Below are 16261 nucleotides of genomic sequence, written 5' to 3' on the forward strand. Positions count from 1 at the left end.
CGAACCATGTCTATTGGTGTATATGCATGAAGAAACTCCATGCAAATGGACCGTTTGGACTCACTTGATTTTGAATCACTTGAGACATGCAAATCATACCACATGGGCAAGATGACTAAAAGCCTCGGTTTCAGTAAAATGGAACCAGAAAGCTACTTGCTGGAAGTAATACATTTTGATGTGTGCAGTCCAATGAGTGCTGAGGCATGTAGTGGATATCGTTATGCTCTTACTTCACGGATGATTTGAGTAAATGTTGAGTATATTTACTTGATGAATCACGAGTCTGAATTATTGAAAGGTTCAAGTAATTTCAGGGTGAAGTTGAAAGATCGTCGTGACAAGAGGATAAAATATCTATGATATGATCATAGAGATGAATATCTGAATTACGAGTTTGGCACAGAATTAAGACATTGTGGAAATTGTTTCACAACTAATACAGCCTGGAACACCGTAGTGTGATGTCCGAACATCATAACTGCACCCTATTGGATATGATGCATACCATGATGTCTCTTATCGAATTACCACGATAGTTTATGGGTTAGGCATTAGAGACAACCACATTCACTTTAAATAGGGCACCATGTAATTTCGATGAGATGACACCATATGAACTATGGTTTAGAGAAACCTAAGCTGTCATTTCTTAAAGGTTTGGGGCTGCGACGCTTATGTGAAAAAGTTTCAGGCTGATAAGCTCGAACCCAAAGCGGATAAATGCATCTTCATAGGACACCCAAAACAGTTGGGTATACCTCCTGTCTCAGATCCGAAAGCAATAAGGGATTGTTTCTAGAATCGGGTCCTTTCTCGAGGAAAAGTTTCTCTCGAAAGAATTGAGTGGGAGGATGGTGGAGACTTGATGAGGTTATTGAACCGTCTCTTCAACTAGTGTGCGGCAGGGCACAGGAAATTGTTCCTATGGCACCTACACCAATTGAAGTGGAATCTTATGATAGTGATCATAAAACTTCAGATCAAGTCACTACCAAACCTCGTGGGATGACAAGGATGCGTACTACTTCAGAGTGGTACGTAATCCTGTCTTGGAAGTCATGTTGCTAGACAAAAATGAACCTACGAGCTATGGAGAAGCGATGGTGGGCCCGGATTCCGATAAATGGCTCGAGGCCATAAAATCCGAGAGAGGATCCATTTATGAAAACAAAGTGTAGACTTTGCAAGAACTACTTGATGGTCGTAAGGCTGTTAGGTACATATGGATTTTAAAAGGAAGACGGACAATGATGGTGAATGTCACCATTAAGAAAGCTCGACTTGTCGTTAAGATGTTTTCCGACAAGTTCAAAGAGTTGACTACGATGAGACTTTCTCACTCGTAGCGATGCTAAGAGTCTGGAGTCTGTTGGAATTATATTAGCGATTACTGCATTATTTATGAAATCTTGCAGATAGGATGTCAAAACATTGTTTCCTCGATGATTTTTGAGGAAAGGTTGTATGTGATACAACCGGAAGGTTTTGTCAATCCTGAAAGATGCTAATAAGTATGCAAAGCTCCAGCAATCCTTCTAAGGACTGGAGTAAGCATCTCGGAGTTGGAATGTATGCTTTGATGATGATCAAAGATTTTGGGTATACAAAGTTTATGAGAAACTTGTATTTCCAAAGAAGTGAGTGGGAGCACTATAGAATTTCTGATAAATATATGTTGTTGACATATTGTTGATCAGAAATGACGTAGAATTTCTGGAAAGCATATAGGGTTATTTGGAAAGTGTTTTTCAATGGAAAGCCTGGATTAAGCTACTTGAACATTGAGCATCAAGATCTATAAGGATAGATCAAAACGCTTAATGGTACTTTCAAATGAGCACATACCTTGACATGATCTTGAAGGTGTTCAAGATGGACCAGTCAAAGAAGGAGTTCTTGCCTGAGTTGTAAGGTATGAAGTTAAGACTTAAAGCTCGACCACGGCAGAAGAAAGAGGAAGGACGAAGGTCGTCCCCTATGCTTTTGTCATAGGCTCTATACGGTATGCCATGCTGAGTACCGCACCTGATGTGTGCCTTGCCACATATCTGGCAAGAGGGTACAAAGGTAATCTAGGAGTAGATCACCAGATAGCGGTCTAAATTATCCTTAGAGGAATAAGGATATGTTTCTCGGTTATGGAGGTGATAAAGAGTTCGACGTAAAGAGTTACGTCGATGCAAGCTTAACACCTATCCGGATAGCTCTGAGTAGAGATACCGGATACATATAATGGAGCAACAATTTAGAATAGCTCCAAGTAGAACAGTTATTTGAAATGGCTCCAAATATAGCGTAGTAGCTGCATCTACAAGATGACATAGAGATTTGTGAAGTACATACGGATCTGAAAGATTCAGACCCGTTGACTATAACATCTCTCACAAGCATAACATGATCAAACCCAGAACTCATCGAGTGTTAATCACATGGTAATGTGAACTAGATTATTGACTCTAGTAAACTCTTTGGGTGTTAGTCACATGGGGATGTGACCTTGAGTGTTAATCACATATCGATGTGAACTAGATTATTGACTCTAGTGCAAGTGGGAGACTGTTGGAAATATGCCCTAGAGGCAATAATAAATTGATTATTATTATATTTCCTTGTTCATGATAATCGTTTATTATCCATGCTAGAATTGTATTGATAGGAAACTCAGATACATGTGTGGATACATAGACAACACCATGTCCCTAGTAAGCCTCTAGTTGACTAGCTCGTTGATCAATAGATGGTTACGGTTTCCTGACCATGGACATTGGATGTCGTCGTTGATAACAGGATCACATCATTAGGAGAATGATGTGACGGACAAGACCCAATCCTAAGCATAGCACTAGATCGTGTAGTTCGTATGCTAAAGCTTTTCTAATGTCAAGTATCATTTCCTTAGACCATGAGATTGTGCAACTCCCGGATACCGTAGGAGTGCTTTGGGTGTGCCAAACGTCACAACGTAACTGGGTGGCTATAAAGGTACACTACGGGTATCTCCGAAAGTGTCTGTTGGGTTGGCACGAATCAAGACTGGGATTTGTCACTCCGTGTGACGGAGAGGTATCTTTGGGCCCACTCGGTAGGACATCATCATAATGTGCACAATGTGATCAAGGAGTTGATCACGGGATGATGTGTTACGAAATGAGTAAAAGAGACTTGCCGGTAACGAGATTGAACAAGGTATCGGGATACCGATGATCGAATCTCGGGCAAGTATCGTACCGCTAGACAAAGGGAATTGTATACGGGATTGATTAAGTCCTTGACATCGTGGTTCATCCAATGAGATCATCATGGAACATGTGGGAGCCAACATGGGTATCCAGATCCCGCTGTTGGTTATTGACCGGAGAACGTCTCGGTCATGTCTGCATGTCTCCCGAACCCGTAGGGTCTACACACTTAAGGTTCGATGATGCTAGGGTTATAAAGGAAGTTTGTATGTGGTTACCGAATGTTGTTCGGAGTCCCGGATGAGATCCCGGACGTCACGAGGAGTTCCGGAATGGTCCGGAGGTAAAGATTTATATATGGGAAGTCCTGTTTTGGTCACCGGAAAGGTTTCGGGGTTTATCGGTAATGTACCGGGACCACCGGGAGGGTCCCAGGGGTCCACCAAGTGGGGCCACCAACCCCGGAGGCTTGTTTGGGCTAAGTGTGGGAGGGGACCAGCCCCAGGTGGGCTGGTGCGCCCCCCCACAAGGGCCCAAGGCGCCTAAGAGGTGGGAAGGGGGCAAACCCTAAAGGGGTATGGGCCTTAGGGCCCATCCTGGTGCGCCTCCCTCTCCCCTCCCCTCTTGGCCGCCTCCCCTTTCCCATCTAGGTCTGCCGCCCCCCTAGGGGTGGGAACCCTAGAGGGGGCGCACCCTCCTCCCTCTCCCCTATATATAGTGAGGCCTAGGGGCTGCCCATAACACGCGATCTGATCTCTGCCTGTTGGTGCAGCCCTCCCTCTCTTTCTCCTCATATCTCGCGGTGCTTGGCGAAGCCCTGCAGGATTGCCACGCTCCTCCATCACCACCACGCCATTGTGCTGCTGCTGGATGGAGTCTTCCTCAACCTCTCCCTCTCTCCTTGCTGGATCAAGGCATGGAAGACGTCACCGGGCTGTACGTGTGTTGAACGCGGAGGTGCCGTCCGTTCGGCACTAGGATCATCGGTGATTTGGATCACGACGAGTACGACTCCATCAACCCCGTTCTCTTGAACGCTTCCGCATAGCGATCTACAAGGGTATGTAGATGCACTCTCCTTCCCCTCATTGCTAGTCTCTCCATAGATAGATCTTGGTGACACGTAGGAAAATTTTGAATTTATGCTACGTTCCCCAACAGTTTTTGCAAGGCATGTTATGATGTGATATACATTATTGTATGAGATGATCATGTTTTGTAAAAGTTATCGGCAACTGGCAGGAGCCTTATGGTTGTCGCTTTATTGTATGAAATGCAAATGCCATGTAATTGCTTTACTTTATCACTATGCGTTAGCGATAGTTGTAGAAGCAATAGTTGGCGAGATGACCACGACGCTATGATGGAGATCAAGGTGTCAAGCCGGTGACGATGGAGATCATTTGGAGATGGAGATCAAAGGCACAAGATGATGATGGCCATATCATGTCACATATTTTGATTGCATGTGATGTTTATCTTTTATGCATCTTATTTTGCTTAGTTCGTCGGTAGCATTATAAGATGATCCTTCACTAAAATTTCAAGGTATAAGTGTTCTACCTGAGTATGCACCGTTGCGTCAGTTCGTCATGCTGAGACACCACGTGATGATCGGGTGTGATAAGCTCTACGTTCACATACAACGGGTGCAAGACAGTTTTGCACATACGGAATACTCGGGTTAAACTTGACGAGTCTAGCATGTACACACATGCATGGCCTCGGAACACTGGAGACTGAAAGGTCGAATGTGAATCATATAGTAGATATGATCAATATAGAGATGTTCACCATTGAAAACTACCCCATCTGACGTGATGATCGGACATGGTTTAGTTGATATGGATCACGTGATCATTTAGATGACTCGAGGGATGTCTATCTAAGTGGGAGTTGTTAAGTAATATGATTAATTGAACTTAATTTATCATGAACTTAGTCCTGATAGTATTTTCATATCTATGTTATAGATCAATAGCTCGCGTATAGCTCCCTTGTTTGATATGTTCCTAGAGAAAACTAAGCTGAAAGATGATAGTAGCAATGATGCGGACTTGGTCCATGATCTGAAGATTATCCTCGTTGCTGCACAGAAGAATTATGTCCTTGATGCACCGCTAGGTGACTGACCTATTGCAGGAGCAAATGCAGACATTATGAACGTTTGACAAGCTCGGTATGATGACTACTTGATAGTTTAGTGCACCATGCTTTACGGCTTAGAGCCGGGACTTCAAAAATGTTTTGAACGCCACAGAGCATATGAGATGTTCCAAGAGTTGAAATTGGTATTTCAGACTCATGCCCATGTCGAGAGGTTTGAGACCTCTGACAAGTACTTTGCCTACAAGATGGAGGAGAATGGCCCAACCAGTGAGCATGTACTCAGAATGTGTGGGTAGTACAATCTCTTGAATCAAGTGGGAGTTAATCTTCCAGATAAGATAGTGATTGACAGAGTTCTCTAGTCACTATCACCAAGCTACTAGAACTTTGTGATGAACTATAATATGCAAGGGATGACGAAAACGATTCCCGAGCTCGTCGCGATACTGAAATTAGCGAAGGTGGAAATCAAGAAAAAGCATCAAGTGTTGATGGTTGACAAGACTAGTTTCAAGAAAAAGGGCAAAGGAAAAGAAAGGGAACTTCAAGAAGAATGACAAGCAAGTTGCCACTCCCGTGAAGAAACCCAAAGCTAGACCTACTGAAATCGAGTGCTTCTACTGCAAAGGGAATGGTCACTGGAAGCGGAACTACCCCAAATACTTGGCAGATAATAAGGATGGCAAAGTGAACAAAGGTATATTTGATATACATGTTTTTGATGTGTACTTTACTGGTGTTCATAGTAACCCCAGGGTATTTGATACTGTTTGAGTTGCTAAGATTAGTAACTCAAACAGGAGTTGCAAAATGAACAAAGACTAGTTAAGGGCGAGGTGACGATGTGTGTTGGAAGTGATTCCAAGGTTGATAAGATCACCATCGCACACTCCCTCTACCTTCAGGATTAGTGTTGAACCTAAATATATGTTATTTGGTGTTTGCGTTGAGCATGAATATGATTGGATCATATTTATTGCAAAATGGTTATTCATTTAAGTCAGAGAATAATTGTTGTTCTGTTTACGTGAATAAAACCTTCTATGGTGATACACCCAGTGTAAATGGTTTATTGAATCTCGATCGTAGTGATACACATATTCATAATATTGATGCTAAAAGATGCAAAGTTGATAATGATAGTGCAACATATTTGTGGCATTGCCGTTTAGATCATATTGGTGTAAAGCGCATGAAGAAACTCCATGCGGATGGACTTTTGGAATCACTTGATTATGAATCATTTGATGCTTGAAACCATGCCTCATGGGCAAGATGATTAAAACTCTGTTCTCTGGAACAATGAAGCGAGCCACTGACTTATTGGATATAATACATACCGATGTATGTGGTTCGATGGGTGTTGAGGCTCGCGACGGGTATCGTTATTTTCTGACCTTCACAGATGATTTGAGCATATATGGGTACATCTACTTAATGAAACACAAGTCTGAAACATTTGAAAAGTTCAAAGAATTTCAGAGTGAAGTGGAGAATCATCGTAACAAGAAAATAAAGTTTCTACGATCTGATCACGGAGGCGAATATTTGAGTTACGAGTTTGGCCTTCATTTAAAACAATGTGGAATAGTTTCACAACTCACGCCACCTGGAACACCACAGCATAATGGTGTGTCCGAACGTCGTAACCGCACTTTATTAGATATGGTGCGATCTATGATGTCTCTTACCGATTTACCACTATCGTTTTGGGGTTATGCATTAGAGACAGCTGCATTCATGTTAAATAGCGCACCGTCTAAATCCGTTGAGACGACACCGTATGAACTATGGTTTGGCAAGAAACCAAAGATGTCATTTCTTAAAGTTTGGGGTTGTGATGCTTTGAAAAAAATTCATCCTGATAAGCTCGAACCCAAATCGGAGAAGTGCATCTTCATAGGATACCCAAATGAAACTGTTGGGTACACCTTCTATCACAGATCTGAAGGCAAGATTTTTGTTGCTAAGAATGGATCCTTTCTAGAGAAGGAGTTTCTCTCGAAAGAAGTGACTGGGAGGAAAGTAGAACTTGATGAGGTAATTGTACCTTCTCTCGAACTGGAAAGTAGCTCATCACAGAAATCAGTTCTAGTGATGCCTACACCAACTAGAGAGGATGCTAACGATAATGATCATGAAACTTCAGATCAAGTTACTACCGAACCTCGTAGGTTAACCAAAGCACGTTCCGAACTAGAGTGGTATGGTAATCCTGTTCTAGAAGTCATGTTACTAGACCATGATGAACCTATGAACTATGAGGAAGCGATGATGAGCCCAGATTCCGATAAATGGCTTGAGGCCATGAAATCTGAGATAGGATCCATGTATGAGAACAAAGTGTGGACTTTGGTAGACTTGCCCGATGATCGACAAGCCATTGAGAATAAACGGATCTTCAAGAGGAAGATGGACGCTGATGATAGTGTTACTATCTACAAAGCTCGGCTTCTCACAAAAATGTTTTGAACAAGTTCAAGGTGTTGACTACGATGAGATTTTCTCACTCGTAGCGATGCTTAAGTCTGTCTGAATCATGTTAGCAATTGCCGCATTTTATGAAATCTGGCAAATGGATGTCAAAATTGCATTCCTTAATGGATATCTTAAAGAAGAGTTGTATATGATGCAACCATAAGGTTTTGTCGATCCTAAAGGTGCTAACAAAGTGTGCAAGCTCCAGCGATCCATTTATGCCGTGGTGCAAGCATCTCGGAGTTGTAATATATGCTTTGATGAGGTGATCAAAGCATATGGTTTTATACAGACTTTCAGAGAAGCCTGTATTTACAAGAAAGTGAGTGGGAGCTCTGTAGCATTTCTAATATTATATGTGGATGACATATTGTTGATCGGGAATGATATATAATTTCTGGATAACATAAAAGGATACTTGAATAAGATTTTTTTCAATAAAAGACCTCGGTGAAGCTGCTTATATATTGAGCATCAAGATCTATATAGATAGATCAAGACGCTTGATAAGACTTTCACAAAGCACATACCTTGACAAGATTTTGAAGGAGTTCAAAATGGACCAGTCAAAGAAAGGGTTCTTACCTGTGTTACAAGGTGTGAAGTTGAGTAAGACTCAAAACCCGATCACGGCAGAATATATAGAGAGAATGAATGTCATTCCCTATGCCTCAGCTATAGATTCTATAAATTATGCTATGTTGTGTACCAAACCTATTGTGTACCTTACCATAAGTTTGGCAAGGGAGTACGATAGTGATCTAGGAGTGGATAACTGGACAGGGGTCAAAATTATCCTTAGTTGCCTAAGAGGACTAAGGAAATATTTCTCGGTTATGGAGGTGATAAAGAGTTCGTCGTAAAGAGTTACATCGATGCAAGATTTGACACTAATCTAGATGACTCCGAGTCTCGATCTGATACATATTGAAAGTGGGAGCAATTAGCTAGAGTATCTCCGTGCAGAGCATTGTAGACATAGAAAATTTGCAAAATACATATGGATCTGAATGTGGCAGACCTGTTGTCTAAACTTCTCTCATAAGCAAAACATGATCACACCTTAGTACTCTTTGGGTGTTAATCATAGAGCGATGTGAACTAGATTATTGACCCTAGTAAACCCTTTTGGGTGTTGGTCACATGGCGATGTGAACTATGGGTATTAATCACATAAAGATGTGAACTATTGGTGTTAAATCACATGGCGATGTGAACTAGATTATTGACTCTAGTGCAAGTGGGAGACTGAAGGAAATATGCCCTAGAGGCATTAATAAAGTTGTTATTTTATATTTCCTTATATCATGATAAATGTTTATTATTCATGCTAGAATTGTATCAACGGGAAACTTGATACATGTGTGGATACATAGAAAAAACACCGTGCCCCTAGTAAGCCTCTACTAGATTAGCTCATTAATCAAAGATGGTTAAGTTTCCTAACCATGGACATGTGTTGTCATTTGATGAACGGGATCACATCATTAGGAGAATGATGCGATGGGAAAGACCCATCCGTTATCTTAGCATAATGATCGTTAAGTTTTGTTGCTATTGTTTTCTTCATGTCATATACATATTCCTTTGACTATGAGATTATGCAACTCCCGGATACCTGAGGAATACCTTGTGTGCTATCAAACGTCACAACGTAACTGGGTGATTATCACTACAAAAAAAATACACTTCCGTGATGATACGTGTTTGTCACAGTAGGTCACCTTTTCTATCATGTATGTACATCCATGATGATTTTATGACAGAATCAAGATAGTCATACATGTACTGTCGTAGAAGTGTTCATTGACAATACCAAAATTATCATCACGGAAGTGTTCACTTCCATGACAATAAATGATGCGTCATGGAATTGCTTTCATCAAGGGTAACCGACACGTGGCATCCACCGTAATGGGTCGTCGTTAAGCTATCGGGTCCGGTTTTGGATCCGATAACCCGTTAACAGCCCGGACCAATGGGGATTTTCCATGTGTAAAATTCTCATTGGCTGGAGGAAACACGTGTCATCTCATCATTGGGTCAGATAGGCCCCTATGATATGTCGACAGGTGCGACGGCCCACCACTGGCCCATTTAGCTTACAAAGGCCGACCCGTTTGACTTGGTCAAAAGTTAGCGGGTCAGCCTATGAAAAGCCTATTAACTGTATGTTCGCAAATAGCCCATTTTATGGCCCGGTAACTCACGACCCGTTAGGGCCTTCCCGAAATCGGCCCAACAATGTCATGTAGGCCGTCGAATATAACACCATCCCGTTTCACTTTCGGCCCATGTATGGCCCACGATGTCTTTCGGCCCATATGAGGCCTTTCGTAACTTTAAGCCCTTTAGTGGCCCACGGTGACTCTAGCCCATAATGAACAGTAAATTTCTTTGTGCCCATTAACGAGCCATGATTCACATGGGCCATTTCTAGCCCGTATTAGCTTTCGGCCTACTGATGACCCATACGTTCTTGGGCTCCTTTCCGGCCCTCGATTATTTCTGGCCCGTTACTGGCATGTTCCCCTAATGGGCCAAATTCGGCCCGTGGCAAGAATCGGCCCGTTTGTGGCCTGTTAACCCGTTGCGCCGTTTCCAGCCCGTCCTATATTCTGGCCCATTAACGACCTTTTATGCCTGTGACAGTATTAAGCCTTTGCTGTCCTCCGACCTGTTAACGGCCCATTACCATGCTGGTCCGATACCAACTACGCTCTTTTACGGCCCATGTGGACCCATTTATCCGATGGCCCAAGGCCCACCGATTCTACGGCCCGTTGGAAGCCCATTTATCTGACGACCCATAGGAGGCCCATGGATCCTACGGCCCGTAGCAGGGTCAAGGTTACCACGGTCCTATATGGCCCATGGTTGTTGCGGCCACTAGAAAACCAAGGAAAAAGAATACTAGGAAATAAATAAGCCCGAAACTAACGCTAGGCTATTAAGGCGATTGCACAGATTACATCCACTGGGCATCAAAGATCGCCACCAGTGCAAATATAGGGAACACCCTACACTATACAAAAATGGCTTGCTATTTTCTTCAACCGGTGGCTGCACGTTAAGAACAAATTTTGTATCGCAACAAAACAAATTACAACCATAAAACAAAAGGAAGGTTGGCATAAAAGTTAATAGTCTGGGAAATAAATGCACCACCAGAAGTTCAGAAACTTAGTTCATTTGATCTGACTGTTACGTTTTCATGCTGTATTGTCCGATGGAGCACCCTTCGCCTTCATTTCTCCTAGGCTCCTGAACAACATAGCAAATGTCTGATAGTCTGGTTTCAAAACCATGCATATCTTGATGACATCGAACAATGTATGTCCTTGTTTCACAAAGGGTCTCTGTTAGGGAATGGACTTGTGTCTGGAGTGCAGGTATAACATTGTTTTGAGCTTGCATATCTTGATCATGAGGCAGTTTGGATGAGATTGCCTTAACAACCAACCCAGTATTACGCAGGAACGTGCTTTTGGCACTGTTAGTGGACATGTACTGACCCATTGCAGCAAGAGGTGACATTGCGGTTATAGTTGCCTCGTCACCTTTAGAAGGTGGTGGTTCCACCATTTTTTCCATAGCTTGCTGAAAAGTTGAGTTTTTACATTAGTAGTACCAGAACAAAAGATATTAAGGAGGCATCAAAACCAAACAAAATAGCTTTGGTCTATATACAGAACTTATTCGGGTGAACCCATGTAAAATATTAGTTGTATTTTACTGCAAAGTACATAATAAAACCAGGTTCCAAACACATGACCATGTACCATGGCTAATTTACTATCTATTTCTTCACATTATATTGACAACTAAGGATAAAGAGACAACGTTTATAATATGGTAAGCATAGTATGACATCATTAATATCACGAAACAACTGAGAACAGACAAACAAGCAATTGTAACATTGTGTGGGCAAGTCCAGCACGTAACTAGATTACAGATCAAGATCAAAGGAACATCACTTCTCTCTTTTAAACCTTGTAAGGTGCAATGATACGCTAAGACAATTGTGTATAAAATTGAAAATAGTAATAGACATTGGCTGCAAACCATGGAGTTCAATGCACAAGTCAGAGTAAGTAGTAGTTAAAAGGCATGAGGATTAAGGACTTACAACATTGGCTTTGACTGGTGTAGTCATGCCCTTCATCTTGCTAGTGTGACAGTCCTTGAAGATTTCCACAGTATTTGGTTCAGGTACTTTTTGGTCCTTGCGGACTTTCCTCTACATTTGGAACAAGTCAATATAGATATGATAATATGGTATAGCGAAAAGAGTGAAACAACAGCTAATTACAAGAGCCTCGCAGTGTGCAATATAGCTACGAGATCCTGTCGTCTGTTGGAATTTCACTTTCATACGGTTGCCCTTGTTCTTTGAATAGATTACCTACAACAAGATAGATTTGTGAGGCACATGTGTAAATAGGACTTCAACATGTGATCTGATCACATATATATATAATGTACCTGATACTTTGGATCACACCAGTGTTTAACGAGGCCTCTCTAGTCTTCATCCGATATATTTTCCACTTGAGATGTTTGGGCAAGTTCACTATTAGCCTTGCCTTCAAAGTGAGTTTTCCTCAAGTTATACTAATACTGTCGCAGAGCAGACTTGAAAACATGGGTGCAATCTTGTCTGGTTGCACCATCTTGGCTATCCAACTTGAACCTCATCTGTTGAAAATTATGGGAGTCTCATTATCAGCAACCTAGGAAGTATGGGACAGAGCAGGACGATATTACTAGTTTCCATGCATAACCATACTTACATATAAAATGGTCGAGGAAGGTGTTGAACTGGGTTTCATCTTTGTCATTCCTGTACTGAATCCATGTTGGGAGGATACGTACACGACACCTAACGGCAACCGTTGCCTCTGATACTAACTTGGCTGACTCTGTAGCATCATGTGGCCTTTTTAAACCTGCCTCAAAACTGATCTCCATTCTTCCTCCTCTAGATTTAGTTAACCTATTGAGCATTATCCCTGATGTTTCTTTCCTCTTGTACTTAGGTGCTAGTCCAACAACGAACATAGGAAGTGTTAGTGTACATCAAACTATGAGACTACATATAAAGAAGCATACAACTGTAACTTGACTTCGGCAACTACCTTCTTGCTGTTGAAGCTCACAAAGTTCATCTGATCTTGCCAACTCATCTTGTGTCAAGAGTGCTTTGGAAGTAGTGTTAGGTGGCAAGGGAGCTTGGGAACATGTTGCTAGCTGAGTTGACAAACGAGTAACTCGTGCAGCTGGTGGTACTTTGGAAGGTGTTGCAACAACTAGGGCTGTCTCTGCTTGTTTGGTGGCAGCTATTTGTTTCTGTTTGGCTGGCTGTGCAACTCGTGTAGCACGGGATACCCCGTTTGTACAATTTTTTGCTAGACTTTGACCTTCTATTGCACCATCAGTACCAGCAGAATCTGCAGGATTCTTGTGCTTCACTTTCCGTGTGTCCTTAGTACTAACACCATCCCCTGTCATTCTGTGTCCCTTGCTCTTTCTCTGTGCCATGTTAAGTCAAGCCGACAAGAAAAATGAATAACAATTTAGTTCTTCAGAACAAATTGATATGTGATACAGACGAACTGAACTTTGATGTTAGACAACCACTATTGGAAATATGCCCTAGAGGCAATAATAAATTAGTTATTATTATATTTCATTGTTCATGATAATCGTTTATTATCCATGCTAGAATTGTATTGATAGGAAACTCAGATACATGTGTGGATACATAGACAACACCATGTCCCTAGTAAGCCTCTAGTTGACTAGCTCGTTGATTAATAGATGGTTACGGTTTCCTGACCATGGACATTGGATGTCGTTGATAACGGGATCACATCATTAGGAGAATGATGTGATGGACAAGACCCAATCCTAAGCCTAGCACAAGATCGTGTAGCTCGTATGGTAAAGCTTTTCTAATGTCAAGTATCATTTCCTTAGACCATGAGATTGTGCAAGTCCCGGATACCGTAGGAGTGCTTTGGGTGTGCCAAACGTCACAACGTAACTGTGTGGCTATAAAGGTGCACTACGGGTATCTCCGAAAGTGTCTGTTGGGTTGGCACGAATCGAGACTGGGATTTGTCACTCCGTGTAACAGAGAGGTATCTCTGGGCCCACTCGGTAGGACATCATCATAATGTGTACAATGTGACCAAGGAGTTGATCACGAGATGATGTGTTACGGAACGAGTAAAGAGACTTGCCGGTAACGAGAATGAACAATGTATCAGGATACCGACGATCGAATCTCGGGCAAGTATCGTACCGATAGACAAAGGGAATTGTATACGGGATTGATTGAATCCTTGACATCGTGGTTCATCCGATGAGATCATCGGGGAGCATGTGGGAACCAACATGGGTATCCAGATCCCGCTGTTGGTTATTGACCGGAGAGTTGTCTCGGCCATGTCTGCATGACTCCCGAGCCCGTAGGGTCTACACACTTAAGGTTCGATGACGCTAGGGTTATAGGGAAAGTATGTACGTGGTTACCGAATGTTGTTCGGAGTCCCAGATGAAATCCCGGACGTCACAAGGAGTTCCGAAGTGGTCCGGAGGTAAAGATTTATATATGGGAAGTCCCGTTTTTGTCACGGGAAAAGTTTCGGGTGCTATCGGTAACGTACCGGGACCACCGGGAGGGTCCCGGGGGTCCACCAGGTGGGGCCACCAGCCCTAGAAGGCTGCGTGGGCCAAGTGTGGGAGGGGACCAGCCCCAGGTGGGCTGGTGCGCCCCCCACCAAGGCCCAAGGCGCAAGGGAGAGTGGGAGGGGGCAAACCCTAGGTCCAGATGGGCCTTAAGGCCCACCCTAGGTGCGCCCCCCCTCTCCCCCCCTTGGCCGCCACCCTAGATGGGTTTTGAGGCTGCCGCCACCCCTAGGGAGGGAACCCTAGATGGGGGCGCAGCCCCTCCCCTTCCCCTATATATACTTGAGGTATTGGGGGCTGCAAGACACGAGATCATCTCCCTCTTGGTGCAGCCCTACCTCTCTCCCTCCTCGTCTCTCGTAGTGCTTGGCGAAGTTAGAATTATCTCGTCATAAGTGTCATTTCAACAAATTAGAAGTAGTACAAGCTAGAAAAGAATGCGAGATGTAACCTATATCACACTACCAAGTCAAACATGTCTTATGATAAGTGATTTTTGCAGGTTACACAACAGTAGTACTTTGATGTATGAACATGGTGTGATAGACAAATATTGTATGTTCTAGAAATAGGAACACATGTCTTATTCACAAGTATAATGTGTAAAGTAAGCAGATGGAATTCAACAAAATTAGAAGCAATACAATCTAGACATCATACATAACATGCAACCACATATAATAGTGCCAAGTTAGAGGGAGTGATACGTCTCCAACGTATCTATAATTTTTTATTGTTCCATGCTATTATATTATATGTTTTGGATGTTTAATGGGCTTTAATATGCTCTTTTATATTATTTTTGGGACTAACCTATTAACCAGAGGCCTAGTGCCAATTTTCTATTTTTTTTAACCTATTTTAGAGTTTCGTAGAAAAGGAATACCAAACAGAATCCAAACGGAATGAAACCTTCGTGATGATCTTTCTTGGACCGAAAGCAAACCAGAAGACTTGGAGTTGAAGTCTGGAACGCCACGAGGCGGCCACGAGGCAGGAGGGCGCTCCACCACCCTCGTGGGCCCCTTGTAGCTCCATCGACGTACTTCTTCCGCCTATATATACTCTTATACCCTAGATCGATCGCAGAGAGCCACGAAACCACTTTTCCACCGCCGCAACCTTCTGTACCCGTGAGATCCCATCTCGGGGCCTCTTCCGGCGATCTGCCGGAGGGGGAATCGATCACGGAGGGCTTCTACATCAACACCATAGCCGCTCCGATGAAGCATGAGTAGTTTACCATAGACCTTCGGGTCCATAGTTATTAGCTAGATGGCTTCTTCTCTCTCTTTGATTCTCAATACAAAGTTCTCCATGTTCTTGGAGATCTATTCGATGTAATACTCTTTTGCGGTGTGTTTGCCGAGATCCGATGAATTGTGGGTTTATGAACAAGATTATCTATGAATATTATTTGGTTCTTCTCTGAATTATTATATGCATGATTTGATATCTTTGCAAGTCTCTTTGAATTATCGGTTTAGTTTGGCCTACTAGATTGATCTTTCTTGCAATGGGAGAAGTGCTTAGCTTTGGGTTCAATCTTGCGGTGTCCTTTTCCAGTGACAGTAGGGGCAGCAAGGCACGTATTGTATTGTTGCCATCAAGGATAAAAAGATGGGGTTTATATCATATTGTTTGAGTTTATCCCTCTACATCATGTCATCTTGCTTAATGCGTTACTCTATTCTTATGAACTTAATACTCTAGATGCATGCTGGATAGCGGTCGATGTGTGGAGTAATAGTAGTAGATGCAGAATCATTTCGATCTACTTGACACGGACGTGATGC

Source organism: Triticum urartu, chromosome 2, assembly GCF_003073215.2.
Source record: "Triticum urartu cultivar G1812 chromosome 2, Tu2.1, whole genome shotgun sequence".
In the NCBI taxonomy this organism is placed as follows: Eukaryota; Viridiplantae; Streptophyta; class Magnoliopsida; order Poales; family Poaceae; genus Triticum; species Triticum urartu.